The sequence below is a fragment of the Hippopotamus amphibius genome, chromosome X (genome assembly GCF_030028045.1).
Source record: "Hippopotamus amphibius kiboko isolate mHipAmp2 chromosome X, mHipAmp2.hap2, whole genome shotgun sequence".
NCBI lineage: Eukaryota > Metazoa > Chordata > Mammalia > Artiodactyla > Hippopotamidae > Hippopotamus > Hippopotamus amphibius.
The window spans coordinates 68,723,384-68,735,441 of NC_080203.1; the positions used below are offsets into that span (position 1 = coordinate 68,723,384).

General features: G+C 34.9%; 1 pseudogene; it reads left to right on the forward strand.

Annotated features, from left to right (window-relative positions):
* Nucleotides 1-1,639: 1,639 nt before the first annotated feature.
* LOC130841250 (MARCKS-related protein-like) lies at nt 1,640-2,231 on the forward strand (annotated as a pseudogene).
* Nucleotides 2,232-12,058: the final 9,827 nt, after the last annotated feature.

Sequence of the window (12,058 nt, forward strand, 5' to 3'; positions counted from 1 at the left end):
AGAAGGCAAAAATTAAAAGTTGTCAGGAAATTTGAACATTTAAGATAGGGTCATGGGTGCCCCAAGAAATGACACATCTTCCCCATTGGAAAGCAACAAGAAACTTAAAAATAAGCATATAAGTTCACATAATTATAGAGAATTTTAGCTCATTGCTAAGTGAGACATCTATGTCTTCTTAAGTAATCAGAGACATAATCGAGTCAACATAAATCTCAGAAAATTATTAGACACAAAATATTTGCTACCTAGAGAGATTGCATGAGCAGGTGACCGATTGTGGGCGGTGAGGGGGGGAGGTGGGGAGGAATTCTCCATATTGTAGGTCAAAGGAAATAAATAGTAAACCAAGGAAATAAGCTAATCAAAGTTGAGCAAACTTTGCTAAGATGTTTCATAGATTTTCAGACTCAGGCATCATAAACCAAGGCAAAAAAGTACCTTTCCAAGTTTTGTCCTTCATTATGCTCTTTCATATTCTGGAAAAAACTGACACTTTATCTCAAGGGTTCTGTAAGGTCAGGACAATTTCATAATATTATAAAGATATTACTAACTTGGAATACATTCATCATTGTTATCTTCAAATTAATCAATGAGGAAATATTAAACATTTTCTCTGTTTCAATTTCTAATATGGTAAATATCGGGAATTATAACCCACAAATAAAAGCTCTTTAGAGTCCTCAATACGTTTTTGAAAAGTATAAAGAGACTTGGAGACAAAAACAAGACAAAACAAAACAAAAACCCTTCTGAGAACTGCTTTTTTATAGTAAAATTACTCTCATCCTTGAAAAACTGAAGCATGTACACAGTTGTATTTCTCTGAAACTGTTGGTCTTTAGTCCAACCACTTACACTAATTATAACTTTAACCAATGTAACTTCTATTTCACAAAGAAAACTGAGAGATGCATAACTGAGAATTGCATGTCAGAGACAAGCATTTAGCAGATTAGCAGAGCTCATGAATACACATAATAACTTTTTACAGCCACACAATTTCATATATGATCTTTCAAAGTGGCAAAAATGAGCATATTACCATAATCCAAAGATAAAATTGTGCATATAAAATTATGAAAAAGCATATAAATGTAGATTTATGCTTCTTAATCATTGTTTCATTTTATTTAGAAATGATCTAGATATCCCATTAGTCCATTAATTAATTCAATATCAGTCCAAGATTTTAAGTTACCTAAAGGATCTCTGTATCTTGAAATCTTGTGGTTTGCCGTATGTCAGCTTGAAATCATCTTCAAGCTGACATACGGCAAAGCACAAATACTGTTGAAAGTTCATCAGAATAATGATTCACTTTGATTCCATGTAAGTTTACATTTTTCATAATCTAAAACATTAAATAGAAGTAATACCAGCTTAATTGATCAAAAAATCTGTAAAATCAAATAAAATGTATGAATAGGCGGCACTCTGGCACGGAGCAGAGCTGCGGCAGGTGCAGCTAGCAAGTTTGGGCAGAGCAGGGGTGCAGCTTGGTTCCCCACACACACACACCCTTCTCCCTCAAGTGTGAGCTCCACCCCTCCGCCAGCCAGGCCCACCGGACCCGACTATCCCCTGCGGCACGAGATCCGGGTGGCTCCGAGTGCCCCCCAGCAGAACCCCCACTATGGGCAGCCAGAGCTCCAACGCTCCTAGGGGCTACGTGACTGTCTAGGAGGCAGCAGGCTCTTCCTCTGATAATGTCAATCGACAGGAGAACGGCCATGTGAAAAGCAATGGAGACATCCCCCAAAGGGGAAGGGGAATGGCCCCTGAGAACGGAATACAGGAGGCAGGCGGGGCCACTTGCATCCCCTAGCCAGGGTGCTGAGACCAAGGGGGAGCACCCCCCCCCAAGAAGACCCCCAAGAAGAAAAAGAAATTCTCTTTCAAGAAGACTTTCAAATTGAGTGGCCTGTCCTTCAAGAGAAATCGGAAAGAGGGTGGGGGTGATTCGTCTGCCTCCTTACCCACGGAGGAAGAGCCGGAGCTGGGGAAGATTGGTGCCTACAACGAGGAAGGCACTGCCCAGGAAGGGAAGGCTGTTGCCACCCCTGAGACCCAGGAACCCCAGGCCAAAGGGGCAGAGACTAGTTGCTGCCTCCAAGGGAGGAGACACAGAGGAAGAGGCAGGGCCCCAGGCCTCAGAGCCATCCGCTACCCATCCCTCACCCCGGGCCAGAGAGCGGCCTACACCAGCGAGTCAGCAGAATGAGTAGCTGGGTTGGGGCAGGAGGGTGATCTCTAAGCTGCAAAAACTGTGCTGTCCTTGCGAGGTCACTGCCTGGACCTGGTGCCTTTGCAGCTTTCCTGTGCCCAGAAAGAAAGGGGCTGTTGTCCCCAGCCACCTTCCCTCTCCTCCTCTCCCTCCTGTGGATTCTCCCATCATCCATCTGGTCTTCCTCTTAAGGCCAGTTGAAGATGGTTGCTTGCAGTTTCCCAACTTAGGTTAGTGCTGTGAAATGCTTCTGCCCCTGGCCCTACCCCTTCCCTGTCCCCACCCATGCAGAAAGCAATTTCTGATTTACTTCCCTAACTCTTTTCCAAGTAGGTTTTATTTATTTCCCAAATCTCTGAGCCAGATGTGGGGGTGCCTACACTCCCAAACCCTGAGTGTTCATCCTTCCCCTGTTGAGTTTTTAGTCTTTTGTGCTGTGCCTAGTAGCACCTGAGCTAGGGAGGACACTGCCCCTGTCTAGCTTTTTATAAATGTCTTACTCAAGTTCAAACCTCCAGCCTGTGAATCAACTGTGTCTTTTTTTGGACTTGGTAAGCAAGTATTAAGCTTTGGGGTGGCGGAGCCGTCTGTAATGTGAAACAACTGCTTGTTGTCTTTGTTTTCCCCTCCCATTGTTGAAAATAGCTTTTAATGGCCAAACCCCAGACTGTACTTTTTTTTCTAACTACTAAAACCATTCTCTTCCACCTGGCTTTACTGTAACATTTCGAAAAGGAATAAATGTCCCTTTAAAAAATATATGAATAAGGATAGAATAAAAATGTATGCTTGTATTGCACTTCTCTGATAAATCAGAAAAGACATGGCTATTTTTATTAAAACAAAATTATGAAACTACTCTCATTTGCCAAAGTTTTACCTAAATTATATAAACTTATATTTGTATGTTTCTGAGTTGTTTTTTTTAGAATACTTTTTATTTTACATTGAAATCTTAAATATTCAATTTCCTTAATTTCTTGGAAATTTAAGAATATTCCATTTATATAAATGCCTATTTATCTCTATAAGCCAACCAGGATAAAGCTCTGAGACTTCATAATCTAACTTACTAAATACCATCTGGAAGTAGAAAAAGATCACAGTCACACAATGACAGGTAAAGGTTCATATATGACTGATAAGTTATTTCCCATCAGAGACATACAAGAAAGAGTATAGGTTTTAGACCCAAAAGACCTGAGTTTATATCCCGGTTCAAATACTTACCAGCATTGAGAGAATCTGTTTGATTCTCAGTTTTCTCATACATAAAATGGGGTAATAGTATCTCACAAAATTGCTGGAACATAAATTAAGACAATACAGCAATTTTTATGGGCCATGGTACATTCTCAATGCATGGCAGTTCTCATTTTATTATCATTGTTGTTGTTGCTGCTGTTATTATTATCATTATTATTTAAATATCCATGCAGGTAACCTACTTAAAAACCTAACCTTCCAATTACTGGACCTTTACAATTACACTTTAAACATCCCACCCATGTGGCTGTATCCTGAATTTTATAACTGCTCCATTTCAGAAAAATTAAGCTTTAATATTCCATTATGACTACAACCTCTTATTCTACAATTCTCTCATGCCCTTACTGCCTTCAGAACTGTTTTTTTGAACTCAAAGAATCTCTCAATTGTTCCATTATTTTTGGAATTATAAGCACAATCCTGATTTCTGCATTTTGCCAACCCATCTTGGGCTCCATGATTTATCACATGAACTATTCTTTCTTAACTGTGTTGTATAGTTTCCTTTCTTCTATGTTATTTCTCAGAAATTATCCACTCTCTCACCCAAATTTCAAACCTATGACTCATTTACAATCCTACTCATTGTCTCTTTCCACATCTAAAACTGCTGCTTTTACATGAAAAATATTTCTCAGAGGTTTCTTCCCTTCATTCCTATGTGTATCATTTTTAGAGCATCTTGTCTTTTCTACTTACTCTGCTTTGTCTTTTCCCCTTCTGATGCAAATATGACCATATTATTCCCCAGATTAAAACTCTTCAATGACTCTCTGTCACTTGGGCAATTCTTCTTTAACTGATATTCTCATGGGTTCTACAAATTCTCTATGAGAATTTTTAAATGAAAATCTTAAGTGTTCTTGACTGAATAATACTAAGAGAATTCAGTGTCCACATTTGTGTTTGTGTTTATTAACAAGTTGTCACATGTAGTACTACTTCAGTGCTTTCTGACGAAAGTAGATTTAAGTTCTTGACAAGTGAAAAGTCATAGTAAAGTAAAAGTTTTAAATATCTTCCATTTAACATGCTTACCTGATTAATTCCCTCTACAAAAGATTAAAATTATGTCCATAGCACAGTGAAGGCACATAACTATTGGGTTACTCTCTAAAACAGGGAAGTCTGAAAGAACTTTTTGCAGTGATAGAAATGTTCTATATTTGCCCTATCCGGTGGCCAGTTTGACTGAAGAACTGAACTTTCAATTTAAATCCATTTAAACTTACATTGTCATATATTGCTGATGGCTGCAGCATTGTACAAAACAACTCTAGAATGCTTAAGTACTTCTGTTCTCACCAGTTGAGTTGTATGCTCCCCAAGAGTCAAATATGTTTGTTCTAAACATGTTTGTGCCAGTTTTATTTGTTGCAGTTATATAATTTATATATAACATATATAATTACATAATTTACTTAAATAGTATGTAAACTGATGAAATCAGTGAAAAAAAGAAAGATGTTTTATGAAAGCTAAGTCAAATTGGAAATACTCATTTCATGACATTGAATAAATTTGCTGACAAACTAGGTGTGGTTGACACAAGTGTAATGATTGGGGGAAGAAACATTATAATCTATGATTCTGCTTTCGTATTACTTTGCAAAAATGTTTAATTTCTTGATTATATTTAAGAAAATTGAACCTGGAAGGCACATAGTTTATGTGAGAATATAACACGGAACACCTTCAAAATACCGACACTCAAGGGAAGGTCTTGGTGCTAGAACAAGAGATTGTTGACTATGTGTATTTATATGTTTAAAGTTTAAATAAAATATTTAAGGCATTTCATTTTCATTATCTCCCATTCTAACTCAGTTTTTCAGCAAATTCATTCCTTCTCAGACTTCATCAGATAATAATTTCTACTGTAGTTTAAATAAAGAAAAATGGTGAAAGAATTTGTTGGGCATACAACAAAATAAGCAAGTGAAATTCAAACAAACCCATGCTGAGTTCAATATCCAATTTATTTTCAATGAAATAGAAAAATGTCACATTCATGTTGTTAATTCAAATTTTATCAGGTTTATTCCCTTGTGTGCACATTATAAATTTGTTTTAGTTTATTAGTGTGATGACTGGTATATTAAATAAGCAAAACTCATGGCATACTCTAAATAAAATTTATTATTATTATCATATTTTGTCTCCCATTGTTCCTTTACTATTTAATTATGGAAGTGAGCTGCTTCCTCCCTTAAAAAATACTCCAACAAGTCCTACATTTTGCTTTTTTTTCTTAGAAAAAATTATCTTATTGTATAGTAAAGATTACCAATAAGGTGTGATATCAGTATCATAAACTTTATTTTTACATTTTTTTTCCTATGATGAGAGTTTTTAAGATTTACCCTCCTAGCAACTTTCAAATATAGAATACAGTATCATTAACTATAGTCATCATGCTGTACATTACATCCCGATTACTTACTTTTCTTATAACTAAGTTTGTACCTTTCAGCCACATTCACTCATTTGGCCCAGTCCCCATGACCTACTTCGAGAAATCACCAATCTATTCTCTGCATCTATGAGTTCAGTTTTGTTTGTTTTTAGATTCCACATATAAGTGACATCATATAGTATTTGTCTTTCACATGTGATTTATTTAACTTAGCATAATCATCCCAAGATCCATCCATGCTGTTGCAAGTGGCAAGATTTCATTCATTTTTATGGCTGAATAACGGTCTACCATGTAAATGTATACCTCAACTTCATCATCCATTTATTCATCAGTGGACACTTAGGTTGCTTCCGTATCTTGGCTATTATAAATAATGCTGCAATGAACATGAGGGTGCATATACCTTTTTGAGTTGGAGTTTGCATTTGTTTTGAATAAATACACAGAAGTGAAATTGTTGGGTCATATGGTAGTTCTATTTTTATTTTATTTTTTTACTTTTTTAAAATGTTTATACAATTTTTAATGGTTACTTTTCATTTACAGTTATCAAAAAATATTAGCTATATTACCCATGTTGTACAATACATTCTTGAGCCTATCTTACACCCAATATTTTCTACCTCCCACTCCCTCACCCCTATATTGCCCCTCCCACCACTTCCCCACTGGTAACCACTAGTTTGTTCTCTATAACAGTGGTCAGCTGCTTTCTTTTGTCATATTCACTAGTTTGTTATACTTTTTATATTCCGCATACAACTGATATCATACAGTATTTGTCTTTTTCTGTCTGACTTGTTTCACCTGGCATAATGCCTGATTATGTTTTCTTTTAGAAATTTTATGGTTTCAGGTCTTATGTTTAAGTCATTAGTCTACTTTGAGATAATTTTTGTGTATGGTGTGAGATAGCAGTCCAATTTCATTCTATTGCATGTGTCTATCCAGTTCTCTCTATACCATTTATTGAAGAAACTGTCCTTTCCCATTGTATGCTCTTGGTTATATATATGTAGGTTTATTTCTGGGCTCTCTATTCTGTTCCATTAATCTGTGTATCTGTTTTTATGTCATACCATACTGTTTTGATTACTATAGCTTTATAATATAGTTTGGAATCAGGAAGCATAATGCTTCCAACTTTGTTCTTTCTCAAGTTTGATTTGGTTATTTGAGGTCTTTTATGGTTTCATACAAATTTTAGGATCATTTGTTCTATTTCTGTAAAAAATGCCATTGGAATTTTGGTAATGATTTTATTGAATCTGTAGATTGCTTTGGGTAGTATAAATATTTTAGCAATATTAATCCTGGCAGCCTATGAGTATGGAATATCTTTCCATTTATTTGTGCTTTGTTCAACTTCTTTTATCAGTGTCTTATAGTTTTCAGTGTACAGGTCTTTCACCTTGGTTAAATTTATTTCTGAGTACTTTTTGATGTAATTTTAAATAGGGTTGTCTTCTTAATTTCTCTTTCTGATAGTTTGTTATTAGGATATGAAAGCACAAAATGCTTTTGTATATTGGTTTTATATCCTGCAACTTTACCAAATTTGTTTATTTTCTCTAATAGTTTTTTTTTTTTTGGTGGAGTCTTTACTGTTTTCTATATAAAATATTGTGTCATCCATAAATAGTGTGTTTTACTTCTTATTCTATGAATTAGATGCCTTTTATTTCTTTCTCTTGCCTAATTGCTCTGGCTAGGACTTCCAATACTATGTTGAAAAAAAATGGCTAGAGTGGACATTTTTGTCTTGTTCCTGATCTTAGAAGAAAAAATTTCAGCTTTTCAGTGTTGAGTATATGTTAACTGTGGATTTTTCCTATATGGTTTTTATTACATTGAGGTATATTCCCTCTATACCCAGTTTGTTGAGAATTTTTATCATAAATGGATTTTTGAATTTTGTGAAATGCTGCTTCTGCATTTATTAAAAGGATCATATGATTTTATCTTTTACTTTGTTAAAATGGTGTATCACACTGATTAATTTGCAGATAGTAAAGCATTTTTATTTTCCTACAATAAATCTCATTTGATCATAGTGTATGGTCCATTTCAATGTATTATTAAATTCTCTTTGCTAATATTTTGCTGAAGGCTTTTGCATCTAGGTTCCTCAGGGATATTATCCTGTTATTATCTTTTCTTGTGCTGTCTTTATCTAGTTCTGGTATCAAGACAATCCTGGCCTCAAAATGTGTTTCCAAGTGTTTCTTCCTCTTCTATTTTTGGAAGATTTTGAGAGGGTTTGGTATTAAACCTTCTTTAAATGATTGGTAGAATTTACCAGTGAAAACATATAATTGTGGACTTCTGTTTGTAGGGAGGTTTTTGATCACTGATTCAATCCCTCTACTAGTAATTGATCCCTTCAGACTTTCTATTTCTTCATGATTCAGTCTTGATAGATTGTATGCATTTAGAAATTTATCCATTTCTTGTAGATTTTCCAATTTGTAGGTGTATAATTTTTATAGTAGTCTCTTATGATCCTTTATATTTCTGTGATATCAGTTTTAACATCTGATCTTCCATTTCTAATTTTATTTATTTGAGTCCTCTCTCCTTATTTCTCTTTTTAAATAAGTGCTTTATTGAGATATAATTCACATACCATAAAATTCACCTTTATAAAAGTCATGAAATCATAATTCAGTAGTTTTTAGTATATTCATAAAGTTCTGCAACTATCACCACTATCTAATTCCAGAACATTGTCATCATCCCCAAAAGAAACCCCATACCTTTTAGCAGTCACTCCTCTTTCCCTGCTCCCCACAGCTCCTAGCAACCTCAAATCTACTTCCTGTTTCTGCGAATTTGCCTATCCCCAACATTTTGTATAAATGGAATCATACACTATGTGGTCTTTTGAGGCTGGCTTATTTCACTTAGCATATTTCAAGGTTTGTTCATGTTATACCATGTGACAGCATTTTATTCCTTTTTGTGGCCAAGTAACCATTGTGTAGATATACCACATTTTGTTTATTTCTTCATCAGTTGATAGACATTTAGGTAGTTTCCACCTTAAGGCTGTTATTAATAATGCTGCTATGAACATTTGTGTACAATGTTTTGTATGAACTTATATTTTCTGTTCTCTTGGGTATGTACCTAAGAGTATAATTGTTGGGTCATATGGTAATTCTGTGTTTAACATGAGGAACTGCAAAGCCGTTTTCCAAAGTGGCTGCACTATTTTACATTCCCACGAGCAGTGTACAAGGGTTCCAGTTTCTCTACATCCTCACCAGCACTTGTTATTATTGGACTTTTTGATTATAACCATCCTGATGGATGCAAAGTGGTTTCTTTTGTTTTTGATTTTTGCATTTCCCTGATGACTAATGAAGTCAAATATCTTTCCATGTACTTATTGGCCATTTGTATAGATTCTTTGGATAAATGTCTGTTCATATTGTTTGCACGTTTTTGTCTTTTGGTTTTTGTTTTTTGTTTTTTGTTTTTTTTTTGGTCATGCAGTGTGGCTTGTGTGATCTCAGTTCTCCAACCAGGGACTGAACCTGGGCCATGGCAGTGAAAGACTGGAATCCTAACCACTAGGCCACCAGGGTACTCCCTGTTTGTCCATTTTTTAATTGGGTTATTTGGCTTTTATGGTTGAGTTGTAAGAGTTCTATATATATTCTGGTTACAAGACCCTTATTAGATATGTGGTTTACAACAATTTTCTCCCATTCTGGGGGCTGTCTTTCCATTTTCCTTTTTATAATCATTTTTAATTTATGGTAAACTATATTATAAATTTTTTATTTTAACTATTTTTAAGTTTACCATAGAGTGGCATTAAGTACATTCATATTATTGTGCAACCATCACCACCATCCATCTCCAGAACTTTTTTTTTTATCTTCCCAAACTGAAGTTTTCTACTCATTAAAAAATAACTTCCCATTCTGCCCTCACCCCTGGCAACCACCATTCTGCTTTCTGTCTCTATGAAATTGACTACTCTGGGTACCTCATAAAAGTGGAATCATACAGTATTTGTCCTTTTGTGACTGGCTTCTTTCATAATGTCTTCAGGGTGCCATCCATGCCATAGCATGTGTCAGAATTTCCGTCCATTTCAAGGCTGAATAATATTCCATCATGTATGTATACTACATTTTATTTATCCATTCATCCACAGCTGGACACTAGAGTTGCTTTAACCTTTTGGCTATTGTGAATAATGCTGATATAAACATGAGTGTGCCAGTATCTGTATAAGCCCCTGCTTTCTATTCTTTTGGGTATATACTCAGAAGTTGAACTGCTGGATCACATGGTAATTCTATGTTTAATTTTTTAAGGAATCATCATACTGTTTTCTATAGCAACTGCATCATTTTACATAACTACCAGCAATAAACAAAGGTCCCAGTTTCTCTACATCTTCACCAACACCTTTTATACCATCGTTTTTTTTATGATAAATAAAATTAGATTTTATTTTTACAAAAATGCCTTTAAATGTGTAGGCAAGGAAAAGAGATTTACAAATGTACCAAGTTATTGAATTTAGTTTCAGGTAGTTATTTTGTAGCCTGTTATAAAAATGGCATATACATACCCACATTGCTGTTACAATAAATTTGCTCTTGCTACCTATACCTCAATCTCATAACCTTGTTGTTTCTAATATCATAATGTGCACATTTTACCCTACTGTCCTCCTTTTATTTCATTTAAAATACTCTCTCATTTCTTGATAAGTCTCATTTTGCGGATTTGTCAGTTTTGTGGATCTTTTCTAAAAAATAGTTTTTGGTTTCATTGATATTTTCTGTTGTCTTTTTAGTCTCTATTTTTGTCCTTTAATATTTCCTTCCTTCATCTAACTTTGGGCTTTGTTTGTTCTAATTTAGTATTTGATATGTAAGTTTAAGTTGTTTGAGATCCTTCTTGTTTCTTTATGTGGACATTTATTGCTATGAACTTCCCTCTTAGAACTGCTTTTGCTTAACTCCATAAGTTTTGCTATTTTTATATCCATTTTCATTTCTCTTAAGGTATTTTTTATTTCTCTTTTGATATCTTTATTGACCTGCTGGTCATTCAGTAGCATGTTATTTAATCTCCACATATTTATGAATTTTACAATTTTCTTCTTGTAAGTGATTTCTAGTTTCAAACCACGGTGGTCAGAAAAGATGTTTTGTTTTACCTTAAGAAGTTCCTTTAACAGTTCTTATAAGGCCAGTTTCATGGTGATGAACCACTGTAGCTTTTGCTTGTCTAAAAAACTCTATCTCTCCATCAATTCTTAATGACAATTTTGCGGGGTGGAGAGTTCTGATTTGGCAGATTTTGTTTTTGTTTTTCTTTTTCTTTTAGCTCTTTGACTATATCATGCCACTCCTTTCTGGCCTACAAAGTTCCTGCTGAGAAATCTGCTTCTTATCTAATGGGGGAGGGGGTTACTTTGCATGTAACAAGTTGTTCTCTTTTGCTACTTTTAAGATTCTCCTCATGACTAAATTTTGGCACTTTAATTATAATGTATGCTGGTTTGAGTTTCTTTGCATTCATCTTATCTGTAACTTTCTGGGTTCCTCGGTGGATGTCTCTTTCCTTCCTCAAATTAAAGATTTTAGACATTATTTTTTCTAATATTTTCTCCCTTTTTCTCTCAGTTATTCTGGGACTCTTATAATGCAAATGTTGATTGTCTTGATGTTTGCCCAATAAATCCCTTAAGCTGTCTTCACTTTCTTTTTTTCTTTTGGCTGCCCTGATCTGATGAGTTCCACTATATTGTCTTTTTAACCCTTTCTTCCACTTCATCTAGTCTGCTGTTGAACCCCTCTACTTTTCAATTCAATTATGGTATTCTTCAGTTTTCTGACTTCTATTTGGTACTTTCTTACATTCTCCAACACTTTTTAAAAATTCTGACTTTGTTCATCCATTCTTCTACTGAGCTTGGTGAACACCTTTTTTTTTTTTTTTAAGTTAACCATTTAATTTATTTTTTTATTTATATATTATATTTCTGGGGGTACACCAAGTTCAATCATCTGCTTTTATACACATATCCCTGTATTCCCTCCCTCCCTCGACTCCCCCCACCCTCCCCGTCCCAGTCCTCTAAGGCATCATCCATCCTCGAGTTGAACTCT